The 13,669-nt window shown below is 34.3% G+C and overlaps 1 pseudogene; it reads left to right on the top strand.

The window, feature by feature from the left end:
• Nucleotides 1–2,874: 2,874 nt before the first annotated feature.
• LOC147386727 (E2F transcription factor-like E2FE pseudogene) lies at nucleotides 2,875–12,259 on the top strand (annotated as a pseudogene).
• The last annotated feature ends 1,410 nt before the right edge of the window (nucleotides 12,260–13,669 follow it).

Raw genomic sequence — 13,669 nt, 5'->3', positions numbered from 1 at the left:
AAACTTGGAAAAGATGCCAAATTTTAAATTCTTCAGATGAGCTCTGCAGTAGATGGCCATTCCCACAATACAAATCTCGACCAATCATGGCTTTCCATGGCTTCATGATAGTCCATACCAGTGTTCCTGACATGGTTGCAACCTGGGCAGGTTAGAGGGTAAACCCAAGCTCAACCCAAGTAGTATTACCCTTAAACTGACTATTGGATCAAAGCTCACAGACTCAAGCTCAACCCGAGCTTGAGTTCGGGTTAGTCCGATTTAGGTAATTTTGGGTGATTTGGTCAAGTTGAACTCGTTGAACAACCCTAATTTCATTTTGATTAGCAAATAAATTTGATATTTTAAAAAATAAATACGACATCAAAAACAAAATCACTAATAAATAAAATTGCATATAATTTTCAAATCCATCATTGAGAGAACATTTAGAAAAATCATACTAAACTTTAGCCCAAGTTAATAACATCCAATTATCCACAAGTCATAATAACAAAATAGAATAAAAAATCTATAACTAATATAAAAATATTTATATATTAATATAAAGCATTGGGTTGAATTGGATTGCCTGAACCCCCCAACCTGAGCTCAACCCGAATTGAGGTCGGGCTGAGATATTATAACTCAGTCTCAACTCATCTTCTACATAACTCGACCCAGGCTCCCCTATTAATTGAGTTGAACCCGGGTTAATTCATGCCAACTCACATAGTTCATTAAGTGCATTCATATCCGTTTAAAGGCTCGTTGTTAGTTTGTTGGAGTCATCCAAGGTCAACCAAATGTAATTTATTCACAAATCTAAGCGAAGTCTAAGTGGAACTGACTCAACTGGCAAATTTTTGTACCAAGTATACGACCTTCTAATCATAGACTTATAAAACTCAAAGCAAGCACAAATTAGTATTTGTCTCATTTTCTCCTAGAGCATGGAGGAAACATGGTATATGCTAATTGGTATCTTCCTTATGTCTCTATCGATTGACTAGTTCAATTTCTTGATAAACCTATTAATGATCGCGCGAATCTCCAAGTTTCCCTTTGGACAAGTTGATATTTGAACTCCAAGAACCAAGGCAAAGCACGGCCTGGAGCTCTAGACTAATTGATTCAAGTTTAAACTCCGTTAGAGCCTCATGAAAGAATTGCTGAAACCTCTGGCTTATTGTCTTTGAGTGCCCCCCCTCCTAATAGTGAAAGCCAAACCATTTGTATAGTTGTTCTCCCACCTTTGGTCTTCTTTCTCTCCTTCCTTCCCAATCCTCTCAAGTATCAAAATAACGGTGGTGATGGTGTTGCTTGGAGCTCCAACTTTTCTCAGTTGAGAGTTCACACTCTCAACTATGGGATATTACATTCTCACCCAACTAGTCCAAAACAACACCACTACTACTATATGAGGATTTTCAAGTGAAAAATGAAAGAAAAAAAAAAAAGGGAAAGAGGAGTTTATCTTGAGTTCTTCCCTTCTTCCTACCACAAGGATGGTGGATCAAGATCCACGCTTTCAAATGACAAGGTGGTTCTACTCCCATAGAGCTTTTGTGTGGAAAAGAAAAGAAATGAAATGGAAAACATGTCTGGTGACTTCAAATCCATTACATATTACAGTAAAAATAAAGAACTACAAAATGAAATAATTTAGTTACTTACAGATAAACAAGCTCAAAACCAGTAAAAGAAATATCCAATAAGTTTTGGCTCTTGGTTACAATTTGGCATAGTTTTTACTCTTCAAAATACTCTCATTCTCTCACTTTAGAGGTGAAAAACATACAAAAGATATTTAGACCTAAAAAATCTAGTAGAAGTTCTCTAACCCTGTCAAGAACTCCCCTATTTATAGAATTATAGGGGGTTTTGTTACAAAAAAATCACAGGAAAAATACAAAAAATCCTTAAACTAAAATGAATGGGCATTCGTTATCTGCCCAATAATTGATTTTTTGCTTCTGTCGTCTTTTTTTTTTCTTCTTCTTCTTTTTGGTGATCCCTATTTATAGAATTATAGGGGGTTTTTGTTACAAAAAAATCACAGGAAAAATACAAAAAATCCTTAAACTAAAATGAATGGGCATTCGTTATCTTGCCCAATAATTGATTTTTTGCTTCTGTCGTCTTTTTTTTCTTCTTCTTCTTTTTGGTGATCAAACTTTGTTTCTCATTCTTCGTCTTGTACTTCACTATTTGGCCAAGTTTGTGTCTATTTCATACACCACACTAAGTGGGACCATAGGACCATACAACAATAGTGCACATATCTAATCCTCTATTCTTTACTCATAAAAGCTTGGATCTTCGTATTAAGTTGGTGAAGATAGATGTTCATTAAGACATGAGACAACGGGCTTCCTTGAGGAATGTCTTTGACACATGAACCATAAACTTTCTCGTCTTTATCATGTATTTAAGTCTTCAAGAAAACTATTATAAGGTTATAGAAGTCCTCATTGGCATTCCTTTTTCCATCATATGCTGAAAAAAAAAAAGGATTTTTTTTTTTTAAATAGCTTGGGTTTAGGTAAACATTAAAGTAGAAAACCTAGTTTTATGTTCTTGGTTATATTTTATATTTATTTTGGGCTTTATTTAGTAGGACTAAAATCCATTAGCCTAAGTAATATAGATGGTTGGCCCAAGTTTAAGGGTAATATCGGACAATCAAATAAAAGTCTATGAGAAAGGTTATTTGTATAATTAATTAAATTAGGGTGGTCAATGGTGGAAGGGTGTGGAAGGTTTTTTTTAATCAATCAAGTGAGGAATTGGTGGGGATGTCCTAACCAACTGGACAATTTACTAAAAATGAGTTTTAAGAATCAATCAATTCTAATTAAGGGAGATATAAGGGAGAGAGATAGGGCGACAGAAATGGGGATAGAGCTTAGAGACGTGGGAATCATTGGATCTCCTTTCATGTAATTTTTTTCCACTACCTTTCTATTTTCTTTTTCATCAACTTTTCTTTATATTTTCTTTTTACTAACCTTTATGTCTTTGTTTTCTTGAACCCATTAGATAAAGAAGAACTAGAGGTTAAAGTGGTGCAAAGAATAAGGGAAATTTAAGAAATTTCTTGAAATTTTTTCCAATTAGATGTAGTTACTCTCCTCATGATTTATTAACAACAAATAAAAGTAAATAAATATAATGGTTAAGATGATATACGAAGCACTTCTTATTGTGAAGAATACAATAAGATCGTTTTTTTTCTTTTAATTATTATTATTATGAAATATATGTGTGGAGATTTTTTCAAGCTTCTACTCCTCGAGATTTGATTGATACCTTGATGAAGATGATGATCTTGATTAAAAAAAATTTCGGCTCTTCGTTGGTTCAGGACAATAAAGAAGGAGAATGAAGAAACAAGTTGTCCATGTGTGGTGTCTGTCAAGGATCCTTTAAAGATTTAGTAATAGTAGGAACAAAGTACAAATAAATACGAATGTTGAGGAAAGTGATGAATAATGAATATGGAGAGAGAATTCTATGGTTCTTTTGAAAGATTTTTTCCCAACCTCTTCTTTGTATTTGAGAGAGAATTTTATAATCCAAATTCTGGGACCGATGTTACCACATGATTGGTATAAGTGTAATGCTAGTTAGGGGTGAGCTGAATAAATGTTAATTGACCATTTATTGGGATGTGTGCCCATACCTCATTAATGTTGATACTTGAATTTGATTAACATTATCTTGGCACAATTAATACTGAGCTAGTATGATTCACTGTTTTGGGTGGGTGAGTCAGAGAATGTCGCATCCACCTCAAACTTTGATAATTACTCTTCGATATTGCATTTAATTAAGAGATTTGACGCATGACAAGACTCTTATCACATTAAAGTATTTGTCTCATACCGAGCTATTATTTTACCATGCAACCCCGATTAATCCCTTATGGTTGTTAAAATGTTTTGATTTACTATTCAACTTATGTTGTATTTGGAGTCACTTTGGTTTTCGGTCTTCTTTAATGTTTTATCCAATTAATAACCTTTTCGGCTAAAAATCGATCTAATCAAGGAAGTTAGGTTGATACCATTATGCTCATTGTTTTCCCTTATAATGCATTAGATTACTCTTGTTAAATAATTACCTCGGTTTGTGTTGATCTTATGTTATTGTTATTGTTAGCTTGATATTTCATCTCTGAACCCACCCAACACTCAAGGACACGTGTCTTTATCTTAATTGTGTGACAAAAGTAGTCTCCACAATATGCATGGATAATTATGATATTAAAACAAATGATGAACATGCAAAGTAAGTTGTGTGTAGGTGAAAGCACCCTCGATCTGCGGGTTGTGGAGCCACTTTTTGGGGTTGGGAGTCGCCACCTAGTTATTATGGTCTAAGAACCGAAATATTGACTCTAAATAGATAAAAGACATTGATCTACAAAAGAACGGGTTCGGAGATCACGTTACGGGGTTGGAAGGTGTCAGGCACCAACCCCGCCCGGCAAACGCCGGTCTCTACTTTTCTCAAAAATTATTACATTACTAAAAATGACCTAAAAAAATAAAAATAAAATAAAACCTAACTTAACCAGGTGATTGCGACAATTGGTTCCCTTAGAGTTGGCGGAGAGCATCCTTGTGGGAGTTTTCTTACTTTTTATTCGTCACTAGATTTGCTTCTGATCTCCAAGACGAGGTATCCTCCTCTTAAATCTGAGTATTTTCTCATTTTTTAGTTTTTCTTAGGATTTCTGAGTGTTTTTGGAGGGTTTTTAGATATTTTTTGAACAAAAACTGGGGTTTGGATGTTAAGTAGGGAGTTGGGATTTCGGATTTACGATTTTGAGAAAGTTGGGGGGTGTTTCTGACCTCTCTTTCCTAGGGTTTCTCTTGACCTGCAAGATTAGGTTGTGGAGGCTCCTATTTATATATTTTTTTTAAAGTTTTTTAGTTTAACTAGGTTTCTTTAAGATAAGGTGAATTAGGATTTAATTATTGTTTTGAATTAGGATTTGGAATTATGATTTTAATTCTTACGTATAATGAAAAAATATTTTTTAAGCTTTTTGGAGAACCCCCCTAATTATATCTTTAATTATTTGGGCCCTTAGATGGAGGGGTCTTTTAATAAATGTCAGGTAGTCTCCATTTGAATAAGTGGGCTACCACTTAAAATTTGGCCGGTGCGCTTAATTAATTAATTATTAGTTGTTTAAGATTTTAAATTTAATTTATTAATGTTTCACTTTATGTTCATTAATATTTTAATTATTAATTTCAAAATTTTAAATTTTTTAGGATTGGAAAATTATTGTTTTACCCTCAAGAGGACTTTTGTATTTCGAAGTTGTTTTTTGATGTTTTGAAATCAATTTTTCATAAGGAATTCCATGGGAGTATCAGTTTGTCATTTATGGGTTTTTGACGTGAAATGGTCATAAACCCTATGAGGGTATTTTCGTAATTTTGTCGAATTTTGTGAAAATTGACAAAATAATTTATTTGATTTTAATTTGTTGTTTTATGTGTTTGAAAGATTTTTCTAAGCATAACGTAGGCTCTAGGGATGTTTTGATATTAGGGATATTTTGGTAATTTGACCATTTTAGTAATTTTTCTCGTGAAACTCCTTTTTGTCTGAAAAATAATGATTTCTACGTTTTGGGTCATATTTTTCTAATATAGTATGGTTTATAAAGTTTTACTTGTTTGAGATACCTCATCCGAATTTGAAACATATCTAGTAATAAATAAAAATATTGGAATATTCATCCATCATTGGGAATCGTTACAATTGGATTGACGAATTGATTAATCAGGCGAGTGTGAAAATGAGGTGTCTACAGTAGGCCAATGGGTGAAAGACTCAAAAACCCTCGAGGAAGATTCTGGAAGGGGGTAGTAACATTTAACTACACCAGAGATATAATGGCTAGATGTTGGTGTCCAAATTGGTGAGAAAATAAAATGATTCCCTTATGAATTGTGATGAAATGATAGGGTTATTTGTTTAGTTATTGAATCATGATGATTGATTACTAATTTGTCTCATCATTCACATTTTCACATCCAATGGAGAATTATCATGGTTTTTAAGTTCGTTTTCGGGGACCTAATCTATTTCCTTGCTTAAGTTTAGTTTACTCTAATGGTTTGGGGTGTACATGACTACGTGAATAAATATCAAATGACATATTGCTATATGGTTATTAAACCTCATTGGAGTGATGATTTTTGTTTTGGTTGAATGAATGATATATATAAAATATGATCGTGCTAGTGGGCTAAATGCTGATTTTTTTGCTCTATTATTGAAGTCTGGAATCTTTCAATCTAGTGGGGTAAAAGAGCGTCTTTAATAAACACACCCCTTTTGAAAATATTTTTTACAAAACTTAGTACATTATTTTTGTACAAAAATTGGTCTCAACCTATATCAATTTGAATTGGATTTTATCTAAAATCTTGAGTGACCTAAAGCTAGTTTGTCCATGCATCGAAATTAGGCGAGTAGATTGATAGATTGACCAATTCAATGTGTAAGATGACTCGTGAGAGATCATTTGGATTTAAAGTTCACATCACCCATGATTTTTGGGTTGTGGGTCCAGCCTATGAGTCATGGGCTCGATGGCTAGTCACAAAGTTCGAGGTGTGACAAGTATAATATATTTTATAGTTCACAACTCAAAAAATATTTATCAGGACATAATATAACGTTAAAGGACAAAGAACAATAATAGATTGAATATAAGAATATTTTGGTCATTTTTTAGAAGTCAATATAGCTTCCAAACACCATTTTAACCCAAAAGTTCTTCGTAGAGTTTGGTTCCCAAACACATATCCTACCCCAGAGTAGTTCTCTAGTTCTTTCAAAAAGTAATTCAGTTCCAACTCTTTCTTGGAGTACTTCTAGCTTAGCTATCAATTTTAGTTTATTAGAAGGACTTGTTATAGGATCAGATCAAGACACTGATCTTATTATGTATGTGGGTCCTTAATTGTTTTTTTTTTTCAAGTCATCATCAACATTTTCATGTTTTATGGTTTGGGATTTGGGATTTTGTATTTTGTATTTTGTATTTCTTTGAGTCATTTTACACCGATACACGGATCCATAACTATCACTTTACTAAATTTTGATTAGCTATCATTTTTAATGGAAATCAAAATACAAAAAGGAAATAAATAATCAACAATCATGCAATCTCATCTTGATGGTCTCTCAATCTTTAGTCATAATTGAAAGAATTAAACAAAATACATTTACTTTACTCATTTACATGAAATGATTCGTCTCTCCCATCATGTTTTCCTGATCAACAACCATCGAAACCACCCCATCAACCCCCTTATCGCTCTCAAAGTTAATAACATCCAATTATCTACAAGTTATAATAACAAAATATAATATAAAAAATGTAAACTAATATAGAAATATTTATATATTAGTATAAAGCATCGGGTTGAATTGGGTTGCCTGAACCCCCAACCCAAGCTCAACCCGAATTGAGGTTGGGATGAGATATTATAACTCAGTCTCAACTCATCTTCTAAATAACTCGGCCCGAATCGGGTTAAGTTCATGCTAACTCGCATAGGTTGAAGCCCTAGTTCATGAAGTACCATTCATATCCGTGTAAAGGCTAGTTGTTAGTTTGTTAGAGTCAGTCAAGGTTAACCAATGTAATTTATTCACAAATCTAAAAGAACTCTTGGTGGAAAATATCAACCATGCACCTTCAGAAGGGTATTGACTCAACTGGCAAATTGTTGTACCAAGTATACGACCTTCTAATCATAGACTTAGAAAACTCAAGCAAGCACAAATTAGTATTTGTCTCATGTTCTCCTAGAGCCTGGAGGAAACATGGTATATGCTCATTGGTATCTTCCTTATTTCTTTATCAATTGACTAGTTCAATTTGTTGATAAACCTATTAATGATTGTGCAAATCTCCACGTTTCCCTCTGGACAAGTTGATATTTGGACTCCGAGAACCAAGGCAAAGCACGACCTGGAGCTCTAGACTAATCGATTCAAGTTTGAGCTACGTTAGAGCCTGGTAAAGAATTGTTGAAACCTCTAGCTTATTGTCTCTGGGTTGCCCCCCTCCTAATAGCGAAAGCCAAACCATTTGTATAGTTGTTCTTCCACCTTGGGTCTTCTTTCTCTCCTTCCTTCCCAATCTTCTCAAGTATCAACATAACAGTGGTGATGGTATTTGCTTGGAGCTCCAACTTTTCTTGGTTGAGAGTTCACACTCTCAACTATAGGGTATTACATTCTCACACAACCAGTCTAAAACAACACCACTACCACTATATGTGGATTTTCAAGAGAAAAATGAAAGAAAAAAAAAGGGAAAGAGGAGTTTATCTTGAGTTCTGTTGGAGTTGAGAGATCTCTTAGGAAACTCGTTAGTTTCCCATCTCTTAGGAAACTCGTTAGTTTCCTATTTCTCTTAGGATTCATATCTCTTAGGAAACTCGTTAGTTTCCTATTTCTTAGGAACCTAATTGTAATATACATGTAACTTTAGTTGTATTCTAAATCTATAACAAAAAAATAAAAAAACAAAAACGCAATTGTAGACACCCCATTTTTGCATCCGCCTGATTAATCAACTCGTCAACCCGATCTCAATGATTCCCAATGATGGATGTTATTTCCATTGCTTTATTTTGTTATCAGAAATGTTTCAGAAATCCGGATGAGGTATCTCGAACTGATAAAACTGTAGAAACCACGCTACGCTAGGAAAATACGACTTCAGAAACATAGAAATCATCATTTTGCAGACAAAAAGAAGTTTCACGATAAAAATCACTAAAAAATGATCAAATTACCAAAATACCCCTAACACCAAAATATCCCTAGAACCTACATTACGCTTAGGAAAATCGATTCAAACACATAAAACAACAAATCGAAACTAAATAAATCATTTCGCTAATTTTAACATAATTTAACAAAATTACGAAAATGCCCTTCATAAAGTTCACGATCATTTCACACAAAAAATTATATAAATGATAAAAACCAACATTCCCATTGAATTCCTTATGAAAAATTATTTCTAAAACATCCTAGAACATCAAAAATGGACTTAAAACGCGAAAAGTCTTCTCTGGGGGCAAAACGATAATTTCATAATTTTTATAATTAAAAATTTCAAAATTAATAAATAAAACATTAAATAATTAAAGTGAAACATTAATGAAATTAATTTAAAATTTTGAACTAAAAAAATCGATCAATCAGGCTCTCAGGCAAAATTGTTTAGGGTTCGCAAGATATTTCTTTAAGGACCCCTCCATTTGGGGGTCCAAAGAATTAAAGATATAATAGAGGGAGGTTCTCCAAAAAATTAAAGTCAATCAAGCAAGACTAAAGTCAAGATATTAAAGTCAATCAAATAAGACTAAAGTCAAAATTAAAGTCAATTAAGTAAGACTAAAGTTAAGATATTAAAGTCAAAATCTTAAAGTCAATCAAATAAGACCAAAAGTCAAAACCCTAATAGAGTTCTAATTAAATAATAACTCTATTTAATAGAGTTCTAACTAAAATATAACTCTACCTAAAATAATTCTAACTAAAATATAACTCTACCTAAAACAATTCTAATTAAAATACGACTCTACCTAAAATAATTATAACTAAAATACAACTCTAACTAAAATAATTCTAATTAAACACTAATTCTATCTAAATCAACCCTTAAAAAAATCTATAAATAGGGGTCCTCACACCCTATTTTCGTATCAAATCATAAATCCTAAGAGAAGTAGGTCAAAAAGCCTCCCTAGCCTCCTACAAACCCTGATTTTGAAGCCCCAACTCCTTACCTAACACCCATACTTCAATTTTAACTTGAAAAACACGTAGAAGCCCTTCAAAAACACCCCAAAATCCATAACAAATTCAAATAATCCAGATCTAAGAAAGAGATATCTTACCTCGGAGATCAAAAATCAGATCCGGAGACAAAACGAAGCAAGGAGTACGGTACAAGGAGTAGTTTTTGATCGGATCTGAGGGAACAAGATCTTTGCGTATCAATGGTAAAATTTCTATTTTTTTATCTAGGTTTTTTTTAGCATTGTAATCTTATTTGGGATAAGTAGAGACCGGCATTGGCCAGGCGGGGTTGGTGCCTAACACCTTCCAACCCTGTAATGTGATCCCCGAATTCAGTTTTTCTTTAGTAGATTAGCCTCTTTATCCGTTTAGAGTCAGATCTCGGTTTCTAGACCGTAATAACTAGGTGGCGACTCCCAAACCTCAAGGGTCAAAAGCGGATCCACGCACCCCCCGGATCGAAGGCGCTTTCAGTGGCGACTCCGTTGGGGATTTTTTGAGGATCAGACTTGAAAAGCCCCAAGTATGGGAAGCATTGCCAGTAAGACCTAGTTTTTTAATTATTTTATTTTATTTTTAGTTATTTGTTTATTTGATTATTTTATTTTCTTTTTATCATTCTTTTTGGCTCAATTATCGAGCATTGGTTTGGATGTTGAATATTTTGTTTTGGCACTTTTTATGGATCATCTAGGGACATTCAGAATGACCTTAAAATCATGCAGGATTTCAAGAAGGTAATGGTCTAAAATAATGGGTGTTGACTCATTTTTATTTGAATTATTTTTTTGTTTGTATTATCCTTTATTAGTACCCTTTAGTTCAATTTTGGATATTTCGGATTTGGCATATAATTTTTCTTTTTGGTTCAATCTAAGGTCATTTTGGGATGACCCTAAATAATGAAAGATTCAAATTGACATAAATTGAGGATGGAATAATGGTGGTTGGAATGTGAGTTATGGATTTTTTTTTTTTTTTAATTTGGAAGAATTTTTTTTTAGCACGTTAACATGCATGGGTGATAAATTATGAAGATAAATTATTTGTGATTGATGCACTAAGAAACAAAAAAAGTGTCTTTTTTAATGTTGTTCGTGATGAGGAGAGGGTTCCAAGAAAAAAAAATAAAAAAAATATTTTTTTTTGTGTGATGTGCCGTTAGTAGAAAATAGTTTTTACTGTTTTTTATCTCCTTCTTCATATGCTGAAAAACAGCAAACAGAGGACGTTTTTCTTGCTCTCTCTCTCTCTCTGTCTAGCAAAAGAAATTGATTGTTGGATCTACAATTGAAGAATCTTTGTAGTAGATTTGAGAAGAAGCAAAGAAACTCTCTGGGTATTCGATTTGGATCTACAGTTCAAGATCATGGAATAATAGAGTAGAAATATATGAGCCTGATGGATGGGTCGATCGAAAATATGACTTTGTTGAAGGATTCGATTTCATGATCTGTAATTAGGCACCCTTCCTATAGCAGAAAACAGAAGTCTTTCGGGCTCTTATGCACTAATTTCTTGAGCTTGTACAATCGAGACGGAGTTAAATCGATTGGATTGGATGATGTTGCGAGCCGATTAGGAGTTGAGCGACGACGGATCTACGATATTGTCAATGTATTGGAAAGCGTTGGTGTTCTTGCAAGAAAAACGAAGAATCAGTACTCTTGGATAGGTTTTGGTGGTATTCCTAAGGCTTTAAATGACCTAAAGGAAGAGGCTTTGAAAGATAGCAGCTTCAATATCTTTGATGCCAGAAACCATGCCAAAACCAAAGTTTTAGATAGTGAGGACTACGAAAGATCTTTCAACCCAAATGGTTCTACTAATCAAGATAAATCAAACACTAGTTTTAGTCTCCCTAAACCCTTTTCATCCTCCAAAATTGACAACAGAAGGGATAAATCACTTGGACTTCTTACAGAGAATTTTGTCAAGTTCTTCCTCTGCAGTAAATCTGATCTGGTCTCCCTAGATGAAGCTGCGATGATCTTGCTTGGTGATGCACACAATTCATCCCAGATGCGAAATAACTCTACAGCAAAAATGAGACGATTATATGACATTGGGAATGTGTTATCTTCTTTGAACCTCATTGAGAAGACCCATCACACACTGAATAGGAAACCTGCTTTCAGATGGTTGGGAATTAATGGAAAATCCGAGAAAAAATCTCCCAGGACTCTCGAGTCAAAGAAAAGGGTATTTGGGATGGAAATTTCAAACAACAATTTTAAGAGGAATGACTCAAGCTGATGAGACTGAGAAGAATTATGAAAGAAGTGTTCGGGACTGGGAGAGCTTAGCCTATTCTTATCGTCCGCAATATCACAACCAAACATTAAGCGATTTTTTTGCACATTACATGGAGGCTTGGAACACATGGTACCTTGAAGTAGCCGAGAAGCAACCTATACAATAACAATCCTGATTTTCCTTCTCGCTTTCTCTGAATAACTTAGTACACACATGTACAAGAAGGAAACACCATTGTTTCTTTTGTTTAGGTTTCTTCATTTTCGTTGACAAAAAGTGACGGCTTGGTGTTGTGTTGTATGTTCTCGATACACCGACTACAATGGTTATCCTCCATTTTCAACACCCATGATATTTAACATAACAAGTCATATCCTTCATTTGTAGACTTTCTACTCATGGAATGATTTCTGTATCTTCACCACGAATCTTCGTTAGTATCTTTTTCTTGTCTTCTTGGAATTAATCTCATGTCGGAATTCCTGTGACCTTGGGAGTTTATTTGATCTTCTATTTTAGTAACTCTTTGGGTTTTAATTGGAGAGTATTTTGCTGGAAAAAAAAAAAAAATGTGCTCATCACTCCATACCTCAACAATTACTATTCTATCCTTGAGGCAATATTCGTTAGAATCTCGATTTATTTTGGATCACTAAAAAATGATCATTGATTGGACCTTAAAAATTATAAAAATTATGCCTATTGCAATGTTTGGGTTTGATCAATTATTCTATGCCATGCTCATTAATTGATATATACATGCTTTGATTTCGAATTGGGTATTTTGGATATTTCTGTATTTTTTATCAATATTTATTCAATATCTATATGTTGATGGTTTGATTGGTTTGATCTGGCCCATGAACCCATTTATTCGAGAAAAGGCCCCGGGCACACCCCACCTTAATTTGCACACACCACTAGCATGTTTACTGTTTTGCACGCTTGCACATCCCATATAGCCAACGTGGTACTAGTGCGTGGCCCGGTCTCTTCGGAGATGCGACGTCATTCATGAAAACCACAACTACAGTCACGTACCTTAGGGTATATCAAACTGGGACATCAGTACCGTGTGATCAGGTGACTCTGAAAGGTATATTGATGCACCCAGGCTGGAGCGACCTGAGCCTTTGACCAATTGTGAGCCACACAGTCACATGTCCCGATTGCCAAAGTAGTACTAGTACGTGGTCGGTTCCCTCGTGGGATGTCAAACTATTTATGAAAGCTACAACTCTTAACTCGTACTCGTAGGTATATACAAGATAATCCAACTATATCAATTGCACTTCTTGGTCAAAATCGGTGCCTAAGCGAGATCCTGCCCCGCTGTACCCTATTGTACGAAAGGGATAGATTACGTCTATTCTAGACGAGAGGTATTTAAGAGGGCCCTTGCTCAGTATCGTGCGCCACCTCTCAACTGGGGATCAAACTGGCTATTTTTAGCTTCAGAGAGATGAGTTGAGATTTTAGATTATCACCTATACGGTATATCAAACTAAGTCACCACGTATCGAGAGGTATATAGGTGTGCTTGGGCAAGGGTGGCCAGATAAAAATGCATTGCATG

The sequence above is a fragment of the Akebia trifoliata genome, chromosome 14 (assembly GCF_017979445.1).
Source record: "Akebia trifoliata isolate Shusen 1 chromosome 14, ASM1797944v1, whole genome shotgun sequence".
Classification (NCBI taxonomy): Eukaryota; Viridiplantae; Streptophyta; class Magnoliopsida; order Ranunculales; family Lardizabalaceae; genus Akebia; species Akebia trifoliata.
The sequence above is the reverse complement of the archived record's forward strand: the minus strand, read 5'-3'. Positions and strand labels throughout refer to the sequence as shown.